Source organism: Taudactylus pleione, unplaced genomic scaffold, assembly GCF_031769625.1.
Source record: "Taudactylus pleione unplaced genomic scaffold, aTauple2 ptg000145l, whole genome shotgun sequence".
Classification (NCBI taxonomy): domain Eukaryota; kingdom Metazoa; phylum Chordata; class Amphibia; order Anura; family Myobatrachidae; genus Taudactylus; species Taudactylus pleione.
The window spans coordinates 7347793-7361368 of record NW_028284547.1 but is presented as its reverse complement, the minus strand read 5'-3'; the positions used below and the strand labels follow the sequence as shown (position 1 = coordinate 7361368).

Genomic DNA, 13576 nt, shown 5'->3' with positions numbered 1-13576 from the left:
ACTATTACTGTAAAGGTTTTTTTACTTGGGTAACATTTATCCTTTTAAATATAATATTTTTTTCTTGCAGGACAAATAAAGAGCAGGATCCCCATGAAAACTATTAGAAGATATAGTGATAAAGGGATATTGTTCTCTGATCAATCCAACTAAAGACGCTATTTCTTCTTACTCTTCTAAAGGATCAAAACAAAGCATATTTTCATTTTCCGGATAGGAAAAATATTTTATAGCTAATTTGTTTCTCATCTAATACATGATGAGTTTCACAGGAGAGAAACCGCATCTGTGCTCTGAGTGTGACAAAAGCTTTATATATAAATCAACTCTTATCTCACAGGAGAGAAGCCATTTACATGATCTGAGTGCAGCAAGTGTTTTTCCCAAAAGTCACATCTTGTTGCACATCAGAGGAGTCACACAGGAGAGAAACCATATACATGTTCTGAGTGCAGCCAATGTTTTTCCCAAAAGCCAAATCTTGTTCTACATCAGAGGAGTCACACAGGGGAGAAACCATTTACATGTTCTGAATGCAGCCAATGTTTTCCCATAAATCACATCTTGTTATACATCAGAGGAGTCACACAGGAGAGAAACCATTTAAATGTTCTGAATGTAGCAAATGTTTTTCCCGCAAGTCACATTTTGTTATACATCAGAGGACTCACACAGGAGAGAAACCATATAAATGCTGTGAATGTCGCTACTGCTTTAGTTGTAAAAGATCACTTATTAATCACATGAGGAGACATTTAAAAGACCTAAATGTATAATGTGTTTCTTAAGTAAGTTAAATTTTATCACTTCAATATATTTACATGTGAGGACATTTTTGTTTTCTGAATGTGACAAGTGTTTTATAGAAATCAATATTGTAACACACTGAAGAGAGGAGAAATATCTACATCTTATCCTCTGCACCAGTGTAATGTATTAAACAATGTGTATGATGAAACTCCCAAGTTTGTCTGAAATTATTATTTATTTTAAAATGTCTTTTTACTATATTGGCATAAAGCAGTGCCAGTAGCATCACTAGGGGGGTGCACCAGGTGACACTATCTAAGAGGGTGAAAACAAATAGCAGAGCTGCTCTGACCATGTTACCAAGCAGCGGTGACAGTTGTGCGAATGCTCTTGTCATCCACACTGTACCCGGAGAGGCTGAGGGCTGCCTTGGCAAGACCCCAGTGTAATGTGAATGGGGGTATAACATGCAAGTCACTTCAAGTGCATGAGGCCACACCCCCTTCTGCAAGTGCACATGCCATGGGCCTGCACAGAAATACAGGGGTGTTAGGCTGGAATAGGTGCACTGGGCAGAGCTATTACTAACAACCAAAACAATAGTATACAACAAACAAGAGAGATAATTTTCTAGGTGAAGTGCACTGGTTTAATACATAACTTTATTCAAATTATAAAATATCAGTGAAATATAAAATATAGTAAGGAAAGTGACAATTAGGTATATAAATGTGATAGAAAATCATTGGGGCTGGTACAAGTGATGATGATACAGCTGATCTCTATAATATACAGCTGCTCTGCTCATGCAGGTGCTGGGACTAGATGAGGAAAGAACATTTTATCCAATAAAGATTTCCAGCAGCTCTTCTCAGTACTGGGAATTCTGCTATGTGGTCTATTCAATTACATGTGACTCTCTCTTCCACGAGTAAGAGCAGCTATATGCCGCACTCACAGTAACACAGGACTCATGGATTTTTGTTTGTAGACCCTCAGGCCTGGGAAGAGAAAACTAAGAGTCCAGGGTGATATTGGGCTGTGAGGGGGTAATTGATAGAGATGACATGTTGCTGCAATGACAGTTCAGAAACCTCACATATAATTGAATTGGCCCTATGAGATTTGTGTTCTGGATATTTCTATAGGAACCTTACATGCTGTCCTGTATCACCCTACAGGTCTCCTCTCTGATCTCTCTTAAACCTCCTTATTATTTCCCTTATACCTTCATATTGCTGCCATACTGTACCTTCCTTCTACTGTATTATCAGTACTCTGCATTATATTGTAAAAGTATATAAAATAAATAGTTATAGGCGGGATCAGAGGTTACCCTCTAACTGCAGCCTGAGAAAACAAGGTTTCCCAGACCCTTAAGTGCAGATAGATATAAATAGAAGAATTCTCTGGTGCTGAAAGAGTGTCATTTAAATGAATGGGTGCATGCAGACTTCCTGGCCACACAAGCTGCCAGGACCTGGCCAGGCTGCAGAAAGCTATATCTCCTGCAGCCTGGCTGAAGGAACATCCTTCTGCATTTGCATTTTAAAAGGACAGAATTGAACAGCCGCTTGCGTGCGGCTGTGCAATTCCGTCCACCTCTGAATCGCTGTATGTCTATTGTGATTAATTAGTGTGTGGTGACCAGTATCACATATTTAATAGAATCAGTATAAACACAGGGTGACTGGTCAGGAACACCCCAAAAACCAAAATATATTTTTTTAAAGATTAATCAATTGCATTATTTTGATTTTACACTATATTAGTGGACAGTGTTTAAATTGCAAGTTAACTGTCCTTCATATTTAGCTATCACCTGATGTAATATCGAGTATCTTTATGCCTGTTGTCAATCATAGATCAGTCTATGGAACAGGAGCCGCCCAGTACTATCACTGGCAGTAGTAGCAATGTTCCACCCTCTTTTATTTAAAGAATATATTTTTGTGAAAATTTCATAAAGTGCTCTCCAAATCCAAACAGTGTTGATAATGTCAAAGCAGATCTTAGCTCTTCATTTAAGTCATCAGTTAAAGTTACTGGTTAATGTGTTGATTTGTTACAGAAATGAAAATGGCTAATATACCTTACACCATTGGCAGTGGGATGGTGCAGCAGTTGGAAACATAAATTTGGACTTATGTGCTGGTCTGATGACCACAGCCTGTGTTCCTTTGACTAAGCAAGTCTTTTCTTATTTCTGTCCTACAGTAGTACTTTCTTTGCAGAAATTCTACCATTTAAATCAGATTTGGGACCCTTCGAATAGTTAAAGGTGAGATCTGTCTGCAGCTTGATGTCATACTCCTTTTCCACTGCCTAAAAATCCAGGGTAATTGCTATGGCTACTGACCCAGGATTTGTTCTCCGCTATTGAGCAGGGTTTTAGCAGGTAAAACTGGTAACACTGCAGTGGATATGGGAAATGGACCTCAGACTGCACACCTTGAACATATATATATATATAGTTGGAGGTGCTACCTGTGGAGGCAATTGATATATGCACAAAAAAATAAGTACAGGTGCTCAACTCCAAAATAACTTAGTGTATATAAATAGATACATTTTGCAATGAATAGAGGTTTTTAGCATAATCTTGGCCAAGGTTATGGGCCTACCCATCGCATCTGGGTAACCTCTGTCGGGTAGGTCCCTAACATACTAGGATTCAAATCCAGAGCGCAGGACACCCTCAAACTAGCCCAGCTAAGCCGCCCCAGGGCACCGCCATAGTAAGAAAAGTGCAGTGTAAAAGAGATAGTTAAGAGCAGACTAGGCTGCATATAAAGAATAAAAATAAAAAGCGAAATACATATATAATAATCAAATTGTGAAGGGTTAAAATTTGTTATAAAGGAAAAATTTATTATAATGTGGTGCCCTGAAACAGATCAGCCAAAGCAATCCAGGGGGACCCACGCCCCAAAAATGAACCAAAGCTGCACTACACAGTCTAAATATTTGCAGGACTTACCTATATTGTGCCTCTGACTGGTGTGCATATTACAATGCCAGACTCCACTCTCTAACCAATGTAATAATGGTGCTAGTCTGAGTGGAAAGTGTCTCAGGCTTTCCAGGTGTGCAAAACAATGCACCGATTGAGTTTATATCGGAAATTGGCCTCAGACTGCACACCTTGAAAACACACACACACACACACACACATATATATATATATATTTGGAGGTGCTACCTGTGGAGACAAATGATATATGCACAAAAAAAGAAGTACAGGTGCTCAACTCCAAAATATCTTAACTATCTCTTTTACACTGCACTTTTCTTACTATGGTGGTGCCCTGGGGCAGTTTAGCTGGGCTAGTTTGGGGGTGTCCTGTGGTCTGGATTTGAATCCTAGTATGTTAGGGACCTACCCGACAATGGTTACCCAGATGCGGTGGGTAGGCCCATAACCTTGGCTAAGATTATGCTAAAAATCTCTATTCATTGCAAAATGTATTTATTTATATACAATCATTTATTTTGGAGTTGAGCACCTGTACTTTGTTTTTGGGCAACACTGCAGTGGAAACAGCTCTTTCCTGGGGTTTTTGACCCAGGTAATTGCATAAACTGCTGATTGGTCCTTTCAGGGTGCTGGCTGCTGATGTAATCACCCAGAGACCAAAGGAGATGCCTAAATACATGATGTCATTAAAAATGTAAAAAAATAAAATAATTTATAATAAATAAATAAATAGTAAAAAAAATAATAATAGGAAGAATTTAATTAAATAAATAATACAAATGAAATACAAATAATAAATAATAAAGGATGTCATTAAAAATGTAATTAAATGTGAATGTCATTAAAAATTATCTGAATAAAGGTAATTTTTAAAGACATCCATAGATTTTGCTAGGCTTACAATCTTTCATTTGAAATGTAGATGACCCGGGAAAAATCCCAGGATGAGGATGCAGTGGAAACAGGGTCTAAATCCTTAAACAAACAAAGGATTTTGGTGGAAAAGGGGTATCAGTTTAGCATTTGCTTGGTCTATAATCTATGATGCTATGTGATTTCTAATTGTGGTGAAACTAATAAATGTATCTTCTGCTGTGGTGATTCTCATGGGAACTTGTTACTAGAGATGTGCGCCGACCCCTGTGTTTTGTTATTGAATCTCCCCTGGTTTTTGATCTGGATTGGTTTTTCCAAAACCTCACCTCCATGTTTTGTTTTCGTGTTTTAGTTTTGGATCTGGATTTTTTCGTAAATTTTTTTAAAAAAACAGCTAACATCACATAAAATTGGCCTTTTTTGGTTCCTAAAGTATAAATAACCTCAATAACATTTATTTCCACTCATTTCCAGTCAATTTTGACCACCTTTCAGCTCACAATATTGATTTGTTCATCTAGTTTAGGCCCAAACTTTGCACCAAGACAGCTGGCTGACTAAGCTAAGCTTCAGCAGTGGGCAGCACAAACACATGGCAGTTCAACTTCAAACATGGCACATTAGGAAACACTATTATTCAGCAGAGGCCTGAGGGAGTTGGAGTATGTATGTAGTTGAAGGTAGGGCAGGGACAGGAAGGGTTGATTGGTAGTAAATTTAATTTCATTTTTTGATTCCAAAGAAAATGTATGATTGAGAAGGGGAGGGGAGGAGGCATTTACAAAAAAATGTGATACAGTACATTTACATCAGTCCTTGCCACAGAAGAATCCTTGAGCATGGCTACTGCTGCAGGGAGTTGTTTTATTTCATCCCAGAAGGGGACCAGGAAGTGTGCTTTCCAAAAATAAATAAACAATTGACTTAAATAATGCTTTGCAAATCTTCTCTAAAGGCATTTCCCAACCTGTACATGGACATAAAAAAAACATAGTTAGTTAGTGGCCTTCAAACTGCCATTTTTCCCACTGTCCACTTAACCATATGAGATATTGTGAACAAGCGGAACAGAGCAGCAAATGCAACATTTCAGACTGAAGATTTAAGTATTATGTTATGTCTTTCTTGGGAATTTTTTCTTGAGCACCATGCCTGCTTGCTAGTAGTTGATTTTTTTCATCCCAGAAGGGGACCAGGAAGCGTGCTTTCCAAAAATAAATAAACCATTGACTTAAATAGTCCTCTGCAAATCTTCTGTTCTGTAATGGAATTTCCCAGCCTGTACAGGGACATTAAAAAAAAAGTAAGTTAGTGGCCTTCAAATTGCCATTGTTCCCACTGTCCACTTCTTAGATATGTGAATGTTAGAATGTAGAAGGCCAAAAATTGGGTGGACCACACATGGTTGATTGATCAACCATGGCGACTGGGTTAGTGTCATAAGGAAGAGGAGGCTGCAAACTGGGTGTCATGTTATGAGTTGCTGTTAAGGGATCAGGCTGGTTATCATCAGTGGACACATTATTATTGTTGTTGTTATTTTGGGTTGCCATCTCCTGATTGTGTTTACCAACAGACAGAGACTACCTACCTATCAGCTCAGGCATAGACACTTCCTGAGGAACAGAGCTCTGTTCTCTGGAGGGATGCCAAATAGGTGGGAGACCCTGTTCCAACCTCTGAAGCTCTTATCTCTACACATCATCTATTATAGAAAAAAAAATGTCATCAGGGACATCTAGCTCCTCTTTCTGTACCCTGCTCACCCTTTTTGGACAACAAGTCCAGGATGGATGGTTTGGAAGAAGAAGGCTTAGCAACAGATGGGGATGGTTATTATCAATACCTGGTCCCCCAGTGGGTGTAGTCTGGGAGGTATTGGTTGGCATGCTGGCAGCAGAATAACAAAGGCCTCCATGTTGTCTGTGCTTACTATTCCATATTTCAGTTTGCGATTCAGGTAGGAATAAAGTCAGCTACAGAACACAGTGACAGAATCACTGGATGTCTTAGTGCATTCAGGCCAAATACGATCCATGAATTCCCAGACAGATTCCGGACAGATGAACCCTTTGCTTGTAATAATCTTTGGTAATTCCTGGCAAAGGTGTGTGTTATAGCCAGGTACTTTGAAGGCTGTAACTTTGATCTGCTTTATAGAAAACATGTGAATGAAACCTTTCCACACTGCAGAGCATGATGGAGAAATCCCTTGAAGTTCAGCACCTAGAGCATCTTTTTCATGTTCTCTGAGGCCTCTCCTGACTTTTGTTTTCATTTTTGAATAGAACAGTTTTAGAATTTACGATGTCTACTCTATATAGGTTTGTAAATAAATATAGGCTTTAGTTTTTTAGAGCATATAACTTTATAATCTGTTAGGATAACATTTCTGCTATGTTTAAGATTAAAAAAACAACTTTTGTAACCCAATAACTTAAAAAAAAGTTTTCATTGCAATATTCATGCAGCCCCTTGACAGATAGCAGCACAGCACCCCTGCGCAGCTACACCAATGACAGGTGTGGCTAACATGCATACAATAAAAATTGTTTATTTATTATTTTGGGCAGCAGCCCCTCGACAGACAGGAGCACCGCACCCCTGCACACCTACACTGATGACAGTGAAAGCCAGGTGTGGCTGATATGCACACAAAAAAAAATTGACAAAAAAAGACAATATATTTTAATTTTTTTTTACCACCAGAACTTGGGCCCAGAGCACAGATTAATCACGACAGGAGTTGGGCAGCACTAGGTTGCAAGTTGCGTTGCTGGCTGGATACATGCACACACACAGACAGTTAAAGTTAAAGATAAAAATAGATAATTGATTTAAATTTTTTTATGCTCCAGAACTTGGGGCCAGAGCACAAATTAATCACAACTGGAGTTGGGCAGCACTAGGTTGCAAGTTGCATTGCTGGCTGGATACATGCACACACACAGACAGTTAAAGTTAAATATAAAAAAAAGATAATTGATTTTAATTTTTTTATGCTCCACAACTTGGGCCCAGAGCACAGATTGATCACGACTGGAGTCAGGCAGCACTAGCTTGCGTTGCCGAGTTGCTAGATCTTGTGAGGCTAAGCCTAACGCGCACAGACACAAACACAATTATTAGAAAAAAAAGAGAATTGATTTAAAATTTTTTATGCTCCAGAACTTGGGCCCAGAACACAGATTGATCACAACTGCAGTTGGGCAGCACTAGGTTGCAACTTGCGTTGCTGGCTGGATCTTGTGTGGTACTGCAGTTAAGCCTAACACGCATGCACACACACACACAGAAAAATATAAAAGACACTTTGATTGATTTTTTTTTAGCATGACTGGAGTCGGGCAGCACTAGCTTGCAACTTGCATTGCTTGCTGGATCTTGTGCGGTACTGTGGTTAAGCCTAACATGCACGCACACACACACACAGAATAATATAAAAGACACTTTGATTGAGGTTTTTTTTACTATATGTATTTTTTTTTTACATTTTTTTTTTCAGTCCAGAACTTGGCCCCAGATGGACACAGCACCAGCCCAGATGTATCTACATTTCTGCACCAGCCCAGATGGACACAGCAGACTAGAAAACCACCAGTCCAGGACATAGCAGACAACACAGACAGCCCAGATGGATCATCAACAGCCCAGGTGGACACAAAAGACAGCACAGTGACAGCACCAGCCCAGAATGGATCAGCAGTCACCAGACCAGGACACAGCAGACAGCACCAGCACCTCTCCCAGCCCTACACTACCCAGCCTCCCTGTTCAGTCTCCACAGCCAGAGTGAAATGGCATCTGTTGCGTGGTCCCTCAAATACAACATTGATCATAGAGACAAAAGCTCACGAACCGCGAGATTTCAGACTATCATTTTGGCTCGGTTTCGAGATCCAAGTCAGGTGGGAAACTCCAATCCTGCTTGGATCCGACTCGGTTCTGTTAAATTCGGGTGGGTTTGGATCTCTGGAAACCAAACCCGCTCTATCTCTACTTGTTCCATGACATTGCTTTATGCAGTTTGCAGCTGCACTTGATGAAACTTGATGAAACTTTCAAAGTTGTTGCAATTTCCCAGATTGTCCAACTTTAATCTTTTAAAATAATCATGGATTATCTACAGTATCTGTGCTAACATGAGCTGTTCTTGACATATTATGGATGTCTACATCAAGAAAATATGGTGTTATACGAATTTAATACCCCAAAATCCCATTCATAGTACTATTAATTGGCATTAGGCTTTAACAAACAAAAGATATAATTAAATTAGTGGTTCCCAAACTTTTTTGAATTACGGCACCCTAGAGTATCAGCATTCTTCTCACGGCACCACTAAGCCAAAGTTTTTTATTAAGAAATTCAGAAATAAATTAAGTGGTAAAGTGAAGTAAATTGTGCTGACCTGTCATCCTTATGTTCAATTATTTGGTGGTGGATAGGTTTGCACTTCTGTTTGTCCATATATTTAAATTACATTGACCATCAATAATTTGATTTGGTGCTGAACCACCAACCTGAGGCATCCCTGCAAGTGTCCTAATGCACCCCAGGGTGCCGGAACACACAGTTTTGGAACCACTGGATTAAATCATTGTGGCTCAACGTTTTCCACCTATAAATTTGAATCATGTTCTAAATAAAAACTACTTGTTGGGGTGCATTTGAAAAAAAAAATTAAATTAATTTTTACATAGACACACCTTCACTATTTATGTAATAAAGTTATATCAATTGTTTATATCACAATGTCTTCAATACAAACTTTTGACTTATACTATACATATATCTATAGATATTATTTTTTAAAGAAATAAATTGTGAGGTTCCTGCTGATATATAGAACAGATCTTTCTGCTAAAACTCTTCCCAGACAATAGGTGATTCCTAAACAAAAGGTCCCTGTGGTGACATAACAGGAGGCCAGAGGCTGCTGTGATATAATTAGAATACAAGGTGTTACCCCTGCCAAGGTGCATTTAGAATTTCCAATTGAATTAACTTACTTTAGGAATATTTACACCTCATTTACAAGACAAGGAGCTAGGCACGAGAAGCAACTTTGATATATAAATATATACTGTAAATATGTTATTTTAGCCTAATTTACATGTCACCTCTAGGTGTAAGAATTCTGACTGGTCATCTGGGGAACTACTGGAGAGAGATGGGGAGGAATCACTATAATTACAGTAGGCTGTATCAGGCTACTGACAGCTGATGGAAGAGTTGCTGGTTTAGTTGCTGGTTGGAGAGCTGGATGGATGGAAGATTGAGAAAGACACAGATGGGAGAATCTCCAGAGTAAGGTAATTACATCATACATCAGAATATATTGATACATACATAGGTATTATTTTGTAGATTGTTATCTTGTTATCAATACTTAAAGAGTTTGACCTAAGCAATAGTTATATAGTTAGTGTTAAAATATTTTTTTATTTAAAGTGTAACAGTACTATTAGCTTTTTATACTGTATTTTTCATTATATAGTAACAAATATTGAATTGCAAATAAAACATTTAAAATATCCAGATATTACACTGTATATTGTATAATTTCACATTTTCCTCTGGGTGACTGATGTTAGATAAACATGAACTAATGTAAAAAATGAATAATATAATTTCGTAATAAATAAGCAAAAATATTGTTGGGCACTTATATTCTGGCACATAAATGGTAGAACAGTGAAATATTAACAGTTGCACAAGAATCATTATTTCTCAAATGAAGAGAACAATGGAACCCTCATTTTACATATATAAAGTTATTCAAATAAATCTTTTTAATTGAGGGCTGCTACCACTGACACATATATCATATATACAGTAAAAGAAGGATAGAAATGAAATGTCATATGTGGTGCACTATTTATTACAACTTAACTTTTATTTTTTATATAAGTTAATACCCAATTGGGAAAAAGGAGCAGTGAAAAATTGTTTAAAAATTAATAAAGTGTGTTACAAAGAAAGTAAAATGTGATTAAAAATGAATTGCGGTGCAAGTATCCTGACCTACTGTATCATAATAAAGATATGACTGACACCTGTATGTGACTCTGTGTCTAATTGGCTCAATACAAATGTCCAATTGCCTATTTAAAATTTATAAAGACACATACAAGTCATACATAGTCCATCTAATATCAGGTGCTCTCAAGGTTCAGTCACTTGATTATTGAGTATATTAAAGTTGCTTTCGAGGGTATTGCCATATCCTATGGTCATGTATTCACACACAGAGAATCCTTATGCAGGTTCTCTAATATATTATTTGCCCACCAAGTCACAGGGCTCATTATATATCAACACATTGGAATACATGTCTTAATTCAAATCATTCTATTATTCCACATTAGCTTGAAATCAACTATAAGGAGTCATTTTCCTTGTACACTCTTATAATTAGAGTGTATATTATTCTAACTAGAAAAATACCTGCCAGAGCATTGTATGTAGTAATAGTTGGTTGATCACAGTATCTTGGGGAAATAACCGTTTAATAAATCAGCTATTACTATTAAATTTTTATTTAAAAGGAGATCGCTCCTATTGTGGCCAGCACTTGTGGGAGATATGTAGATATGGCAGTGTCAGCATGAATGCTATCACCGTCCCTCATCAAACACACTTATCAGTCACAGTTTCTTTCCCATTTTTAGAGATTACTTCATTGTATAATTACACTGATATCAGTAATAACATCATAATAGACAAATGGTCGGATCACACATGCCGCTGCCAATGCAGCGTTTCGCTAACCAGCTTTATCAAGGCAAGCCGAGTCAAACATCGGGGTATCCTTATATACCCAGATGCATCGTCCTGCACCAATTGAAAGATGTCCCAGTTAGAAGTGTCCAATCATATCCAGCCATGTCCCGGCAAGCACCACCCATTCCTCTATGATTGACTGCCGGGGGCTCCCAGAGAGAGCAGTGACGTCTGGTCAGATCGTTCATTCATTGAGAATAGTCAGACTCAATTAAAGGATTGCTGATCCGTATATCGGATAATCACTATAAATGAGGATTAGCATAAAGAAATAATCATTGTATCTCTCTCTCTGCAATACACGGATCATAATTATTTATCTCATTTTGAAAGATGATTAATTATTCTATATCAAAAGTATAATATAATATTTAGATTCCTCGGTCATGTGACCTCCTCATAATATTAAGTAAAGGAATTCATCCAGACTACCATAATGAATATCTCATTTAACCGATGCTCTCAATTAGCTATATGCAAAACCCTTCAAATATCCTACAAATGACCCATAATAAAGACAATGGAATATATCCAAAGTTATGGATCGATATTTATACATGTATACACATTTCCTACCTAGTCAATGTAATAGAAAAAGTTATTATTATCTTTATTTTAAAAAATAGAAGAAAAAAATAATAAAAAAAAAAAAAAAAATTAAAATAAAAAATAATTTCATATATAAATGTACATATAAACCATTCATATGAAAATGTGAATATATAATATAATTTATACATCACAATTTGTCCATGTGCAGTGTTGTGGCAAAGAGATATCCTCATATTTCATCAAAATGCCAAATACAAGTTATTATTTACTATCAAGAATAAATCTGCGTGATGTAATAAAAAATAAATTATGTGCATATACATATTCGTGATTAGTGTTGCATACAAACAATACAAAACTCAAGGTGATGAAAACAAAAACTGACAAAAAAATAATAAGGAAAACTTGTAAGAGAGGCCATAGGGGTCTCATATTAAATAAGTGTATATGATTGCAAATAGATCATGAAATTAATGTAAATACATGAATAAGACATGAAATATATAAGTTATAGTGAACTATACAAAAAATAAAGTGTTGATAATAAATTAAATTAAAATATACTACATAAATTGTCATTATATAAAGATTAAATATAATAAATATATAAGGGTACTCTCAAAGCATATTCCAATGCATGATTTCCATAGTAAAATCTAATTCTTACATTCCCATGGGTATAATATCTAGGATGGGTTAATACTTCATCCCTAAGGATCTTTGTACCTATATATAGGGTAGATGTATTTGTCAAAAATAAGTGAATATGTGTGAACATAAACCATAAACAAGATCATTATTATTCACCAAAAGAGTAGAAAGAATAATTCTAAGGCTATATTCTTCATTTAATAAGTCCATAGTTTCACTTCAGAAAAACTGTATAATTGTTCTCTTCATTTAAGCCTGTAGGTGTTAAGGTATCCATGAGGAACATTAGTCTGGTCTCTTGTTTAAGGAGTTCACAATCCGTGTCTCCTCCCCTAATATTAGTTTTAATTTTCCTCATTCCATAAGTCCTCAAACCTACAGGATTACCCCCATGGTACCTTAGAAAATGTCTCGTTACCGATGTCAATGGTTTAAAGAGCAGTTGGTCATGTTTGGCATTTCTTATATCTCCCAGATGTTCTAGAATCCTCTTCTTGAGAGGTCTAATTGTTTTGCCATTATATTCTGCCAGATTTTGTTATATCTGTCCCTGTATACATAAATGGTTGAAGCCAGAAATTATTCAGTTGTCCCATAATTTTACATACAAGCCTTTTACTAAACAATTATTTAAATGTACCCCCAAATTTTGGGATCCTATGTGTAGCATAGCTACACATTCTCTATCAGTGCTAATGTATCCTTTGTTTATAGTATAGCTATATACAGGGGTGCTGAGAGGAGGGGGATTGAGAACTAATTAAATGGACTCAGGCTTGTTAGAAGAGTCTGGGTCTGCCACCACCCCCTTCCCTTTTACCTGTCAGCAGCATCTCTACCTCGCCCAGCACATGCTGCTTTGTGATTTGCTGCAGTGGGGCCAGGAAGGCTGTTGCTGCTGGGTACAGCAGTCACCTCTGTCTGTGTGGAGGTGGGAGATAGCAAACACACTGATTGCACCCTCCCTGGATTTGTTACTGGCTA

At 37.1% G+C, this 13576-nt stretch overlaps 1 pseudogene; it reads left to right on the top strand.

The window, feature by feature from the left end:
- Positions 1 to 256: 256 nt before the first annotated feature.
- The window catches only part of LOC148522675 (uncharacterized), a 55281-nt pseudogene continuing 41961 nt past the window's right edge, over positions 257 to 13576 (top strand).